Source organism: Enoplosus armatus, chromosome 2 (genome assembly GCF_043641665.1).
Source record: "Enoplosus armatus isolate fEnoArm2 chromosome 2, fEnoArm2.hap1, whole genome shotgun sequence".
Lineage (NCBI taxonomy): Eukaryota > Metazoa > Chordata > Actinopteri > Centrarchiformes > Enoplosidae > Enoplosus > Enoplosus armatus.
In genome coordinates, this window is record NC_092181.1 from 8,310,469 (window position 1) to 8,316,483 (window position 6,015).

The following is a 6,015-nucleotide window of genomic DNA, read 5'->3' on the forward strand; positions in this document are numbered from 1 at the left end:
TGATCGTGAAGATGACAGATGCAGAAGGAGGAAGAGGAGGAGGAGGAGGAGGAGGGAAAAAAAGGTCCTGGAGATCCCGGACTGAGACACACACACACACTCTCTCTGCCAGCACTTAAAAGGGGTGCAGGGGGACGACGTTGATTTCGTTTTTCAGAGGGAACCACTTTTCAAGATGTTGATTGAGCCACAGCTGGGTTCGCCTGTCCAAACTTACACAGTATTTCAGCAAGCACATCAACAGCAGGGGGGGAGGGAGTGTGAGGAAGCCACAGCACAGAAAGAAAAGCATCGCAGAGGAGGAGGAGGAGGAGAAGGAGGAGGAGGAGGAGGCTGAGGAACCACCAGAAAGAATGATGGCGCTCATGGATTTAGCTACTAGACAGCTAGGCACTAAATGTCGACAAGTGAGAATGAATCGGTACTAATATTTAGGACAAGCAACAAGTTTACTTTACTGAGAGAAAGCGTACTAAGAGTAACCAGGAGAAGATGGCAAAAATGTTAGAGCAGTTCAATGAAAACTGGGAGGAAAAAGGACAAAGAGAGAGAGAAGTTGGAGCGGCGGGGAGGGGGGCAGGAGGAAGGATAGCGGGAGTAATGTAGCAGAAAGAGAGAAAGATGGCGTACGGATGTAGCGTAGGATAGGGACAGAGTAAAACTAACTTGTATGGTACTTAATAGGTTCTTAAGCTGTCACTGGAAAAAACTCAAAGGAGACCAAGAGCGATGAAGAGGATAAGGGAAAGACCGGCGGACTTGCGTGCCTGCTTTGTTCAAACCACCTGCTGGTGCCTGCGGCTGAAGTTTGGCGCCATTGCTCCCTCTTGTGGTGGTACCGATGAACTACACCTCAGCCTGCAAGCTACTGGAACAAATCAAAACAAGTTGCTATGAGTTATCCACGTGTGTTACTTTGGCCCATTTAATGTCATTCCATACTTTACCTCTTACTTTTGACTTGATGAGTTGTTATATGACCTGGGCTCTGCACGTTTATGATTGTGTGTGTGAAATGACAAAAGACCAAAACTAAGGCCTAGTCATTTGGGCCTATTTGGAGTCTTACTATTGAGCCACTCTGGTACGACTTAACCTTAGATACACAGGTACCAGTATTTACTTCTATACCTTTATTTTATTTTAATTTTTTTTGTCCCTTTTTGACAGTTGACGGGGTTTAAGTGGATGGAAATGCTGTTGTATATTGTAAACAGTAGGTCACCAGTGAGAAAACATGAGGACGTGGGTAAAAAAAAAAAACCTGATGAAGGTGAGCATTTTGGGGGTTTCGCCTCGAATGAAGTGCAGAGGACTCAGCTTCAGCGTGTAGTTCTAGTTGAGCGGGCGTCACTGTCAGCGTTAAAAACCCAAGAGAAATTAACCACGAGCCTGGGGGCTGGCCTCACAGCCAGAAAGCCCCTCAGATTGGGCAGAGGGTTGGAAGGTTGGAGAGGGCGGAGAGGTAGACCTGAAGCGGAGGCCTCAGAATGTGGAGACCGGTAGCGTCATTCTTATCTCAGCTGACAACACCTGTCCTCTTCTTATCCCAGCCTCTCCCGACTGATAATCAACACACTGCCCAGTCTCTGAGTTGGGTCTGTAAATGACCCTTTATCACAATGTTACAGACCTGTGTGTGTGTGTGTGTGTGTGTGTGTGTGTGTGTGTGTGTGTGTGTGTGTGTGTGTGTGTGTGTGTGTGTGCGTGCGTGCGTGCGCGTGTGTGAGAAAGAGAATCTGTGTACTGTGTATACTACCAACATGCTCCCAGTTTAGGGTATTATTTCGGTACTCCATGGGAATCACATCATCCTTTAGCTCTGGTGATGACTGATGATGGTACTCCCTGTACTTCTTTATTATGTTATTATTTTTAATATGACATATAGTTACACATTTGCTTTTTAATAGCATTTTTTTTTTCTTGATACTATCATAGAGTAAATTGCTTTTTTTTTGCTTCCATTTTGTACATTTATGTTGTATTAATTATGCCCTTTTTCCATTTGTTACAATTGTTTTTTGTTGTTTTTTTTTCCATTGTGTACAGAAGTTAAGCTGATTTGCGTCATCTTTTCTTTGGAAAAGGAATTTGATGGGAGACTTTTATCTGAGAGTGAAATGTAATGAATTTTAACAGCAAACCCCTTTTACGTCTTGCCCTTCTGTGAGGCAAAGAATGTGTTCATTTTCTCCATGTCATCTGCCCCCCCCGGGCAGATGACATGGAGAAAATGAAGGGTAGGTCCAGAGGTCCAGTAGGCAGACAAAGGCTCGGTGCAGAACAGTCCCCCCGACTGTTCTGCACCGAGCCTTTGTCTGCCTACTGGACCTCTGCACATTTGTGACCTGGGGAGGATTTTGTTGATGGACATTTGGGTCCCAGTCTCATGTCCACCCCTCTTTTAGCAGCAGATTTGTTGCAGTGCAGATGGCATGACGAAAATGATTATTTTAAACATTGTAAAATGCTATAAAATCACAGTTTTCCCCTTGTGTTGTTGCGGTTTTGTTGCTCTGTTGGCCAAAAAACACTGCACGATGACTGGGGGGGTGGGGGGAAAACACTGATTTTGTATGATCAGTAAGTCACTTATGTTGATTTTAATTTGTCTTTTTGTTATTGAAGGAATGGTTTTGATTTCTAAACGATGAACAAACAAAAAAAAATTGGAATAAATGGCGTCACTAGTTGTGTTACTATTTGTAGAACTGAGTCTGATTTGGCCATGATTTTGTTATTGCGGGCTTCAAAAGCCTTGTCTCTTTATAGCGATGACTAGTAACTCACCATTTCAGTCCTGTCCCCTCATTAAATGTGGATTTCTTTCCCATCACCAGTTCTAATCCCTACTGAAGGCGATATATCCTCCGAATGTCTGTGGATAAGGGCCTTCCGTGACATTGCCACCTTTTTTATTGGGGTGGGGGGGGGGGGTGATCAAAGGTGCTGGTATGGGGGAGTGAGCATCAAAAGTGACAAGAAAAGCAAAGTGTAAATATTGCAAAATTATTGCTGGAGTATGAGTGATTAATACAAGGGAAAAAAATAAAGAATGAATGAAACTTACCGGTTGTGTTGTTCTAATTTTAGTAGCCATAAACAAAGCTGTGTGAAGTGGAACTCGTGGGAGACAGGAACATTACAAGCTGATGTATCAACGTGTGTATTTTTATATTATATGAAAATTGGCGGCCCCAAAGAGCCGTGCCCCTTCGATAGCTCAGTTGGTAGAGCGGAGGACTGTAGGTGTTAACAACAGAGATCCTTAGGTCGCTGGTTCAAATCCGGCTCGAAGGAGGTCCGTCCTTTTTTCACTCAGAGTTACATTCCCCGGCTCAAAAGCTTCAAACAATTATTTGCCCCTCCACAATAATAACAAAACGTTATTTGTTAATTAAAATCAAAACGAATTTGTCATTGCTTGAGTTGGCTTCTGCGTAATGTCCACCATGTGGCACCGTGGGAGCGCTCCGTCGTAGATGGCACGGAAAGCGACGTGTGGGCGACTATGAATCATAATAATATTGTGGCCAGCAGTTTTCTGTCATCCATGTCACATCACTGGGGCTGGCCGGTATTTAGAGAAACAGGCATTCACTGGCAACTCTTGAAACATTCTGCAAGATGTATTGGTTTTTGCTATAGGAGCGCTTTGCTATAGGAAGCTCGAATATCCATGAAGCCAAATGTAATAAAAAAATTAAAAAAACAACAGAATACACCCATTGTATCTTAAAAAGACATGTAAACGGGAAAAACGTTGAAATATTATGGACTCCACACCAGAAATCATGTAGAAAAGAGTGTAATATGAAGATACTGAGATCATAAAAGGTAGACAAATTTCCATCTTGTCACTTGATGTCATTAATGGTTAAATGTAAAACAAATCCGAAAGTTAACACACAGTAAGCAGTGTTATTACTGATGACCATGCCAATTGTAAAAGGTCATAAAAGTAATTCCATTCCAACAGGAAATGACCAAGGAGTCTGGTTGAACAGACAAGCCCGAGAGTAGTCCATTTTTTACTTAAAGTCAAATTACGTAGTCACTGTATTGTCAAACTGAATCAAGACAATTGTTCCAACACTAGTTCTTACACTACATTTGATCATTTCTGTTTTACATTGAGCAAATATTCAAAAAGAAGCAATGTCTCTGCAGATCAAACAGGTAAATGCCTGTTTGACCTCTGACCTTTGTACTAGCATCAAGTCACGGCTGGCAGCCACTACGTCAGTGATCTTCTTAGTGACTTCATCCAGGCCATGGGACGCCTCCAGCAGGTCCTCCACTTGGTCCCTCAGTGTGTGGACTTCAGATAGCTCATTTCTGCATGTGGCACATTTTGCAAGTAGTTAGCAAATCAAGTAATTGCAGCCATTTAAGACGGATTACTGCATGAAGAAATGTAGCAGTGTGTTGTTTACTAAACAATACCTGAATCTTGATCTTCTTTGACGTCATCACCTGAATGCGGAAATCTCAACAGCATGGATTTTCCTTGCATTTTGCCTCCAGTAAAAAGACCCTTCATGAGAGAGATGCAAAGTAAAAATTAACAAGGGGGTACGTTGTTTTACTGCCACTACTTTCAGACCATTGGCATGAATACATACAGTATGTATTTGGCACAAATAAAAATGAAATGAAACAAATTTTAGTTTAATCACCAGTAGTCCCTTCAGACTCCACAATTTAATTCCCAAGATTGTCTGTAAAGATGTAGTCTTCATCGTTTCCCATGGCCACCTTCACTTTGTCAAGGATCGCTGGTACACTTGCCTCTGCTTCCACAAATCGAACCACGACTACCATCTTTCCATCCATTATATCTGACACATGAATTGACCTGCGACACATGAAGAACAGCGAAGCAAACCAAGCTACCACATAACAACATGCAGTCTACGCTGCAGTGGTTCAAGTTGTCGGCAGCAGACCAAAGTGTGAGCCCGTCGAAAACTCATGCGTCACGCACACTCATCTGGAGCCTGACAAATGTGGGATTTCTTTCGGTGAGGGGAAATCAAAAAGCTCAAAAACATATCAATAATGTAGAACAGGACAAGCGTTACTCAAAGTCCAAAAACTTTCTGGAGTGTCACACCTGCAGCCGGTGCCATGGCAGCCCCCTCCAGGCGCAGAGAGACATCACCTGAGTCCTCACAGGTCCTCCTTCCTCTCCCATAAACAGGGAGATCACCCAGCAGCTAGTGCCTCAGTGGACTGAACTCCATGAACAGACTCTGAGCACCTCGTCCGACTGCTCTCCATGTGAGACTCTACAGCAGGTATTTTGTTTGCCACTTTGAAGTCAAAGACTCTGTTCCTTGTGTTTTCTGTTTGTACTAACAAATCACACGCACTTGCATCTGGCCTGTTCCAGTCCGTTAGCTCAAAAGGAGATTCTAAATGAGGAAACTTGAGCACTATTAAGCATTGTAACTCAACTTTTTCTAAGCACATTCGCTTATAACATGAGCCCCTCCCTGCCTTTGACGTAACCGAGGCATGCCCACTGATCTAGACGTCTGGCCCATGTTTGCAGCAAACTGCCGTGATGGAGCTGGGTCCCTTGACTCTCCCCAACTTCTCCCCCGTGAACCTCATAGTGACCACGGTCACAGAGGTCCAGGGAGCTAAAACACCCATCATCCACTGGAAAAGAAAAAGTAAAAAAAAATAATGTTGTAAATTTTTACAATTATATGATAAAGAAATCACTAAATTGCTGTTAATTCCTTTTCATGTTTGCACTATTGCACTTGCATTGTTTCTTCTGTTCAGTGTAAATTTATACTCTGCCCTTTGTGGTTAATTAGTGTAAAAACACATGAGCACCTTCTTCTAATATTAAATCACAGTATTGATACAAAGTCTAAATGTTAACGACAAAGCTGAAATTCATATAGTGAAGAAGTAAATCCCTCGCTGGATTGTAGGATTCAGTTGAAGACATTTTGCCATCAGCTGTGTTCGGAAACAAGTTCATTTAAACCCTGA

The 6,015-nt window shown here is 42.8% G+C and overlaps 1 non-coding gene across 1 annotated transcript; it reads left to right on the top strand.

The window, feature by feature from the left end:
* The first annotated feature begins 3,215 nt into the window (after positions 1–3,215).
* trnay-gua (transfer RNA tyrosine (anticodon GUA)) lies at positions 3,216–3,303 on the top strand. The gene is given in 2 exon segments: positions 3,216–3,252; positions 3,268–3,303. It is a non-coding gene; the product is annotated as a tRNA-Tyr (tRNA).
* Positions 3,304–6,015: the final 2,712 nt, after the last annotated feature.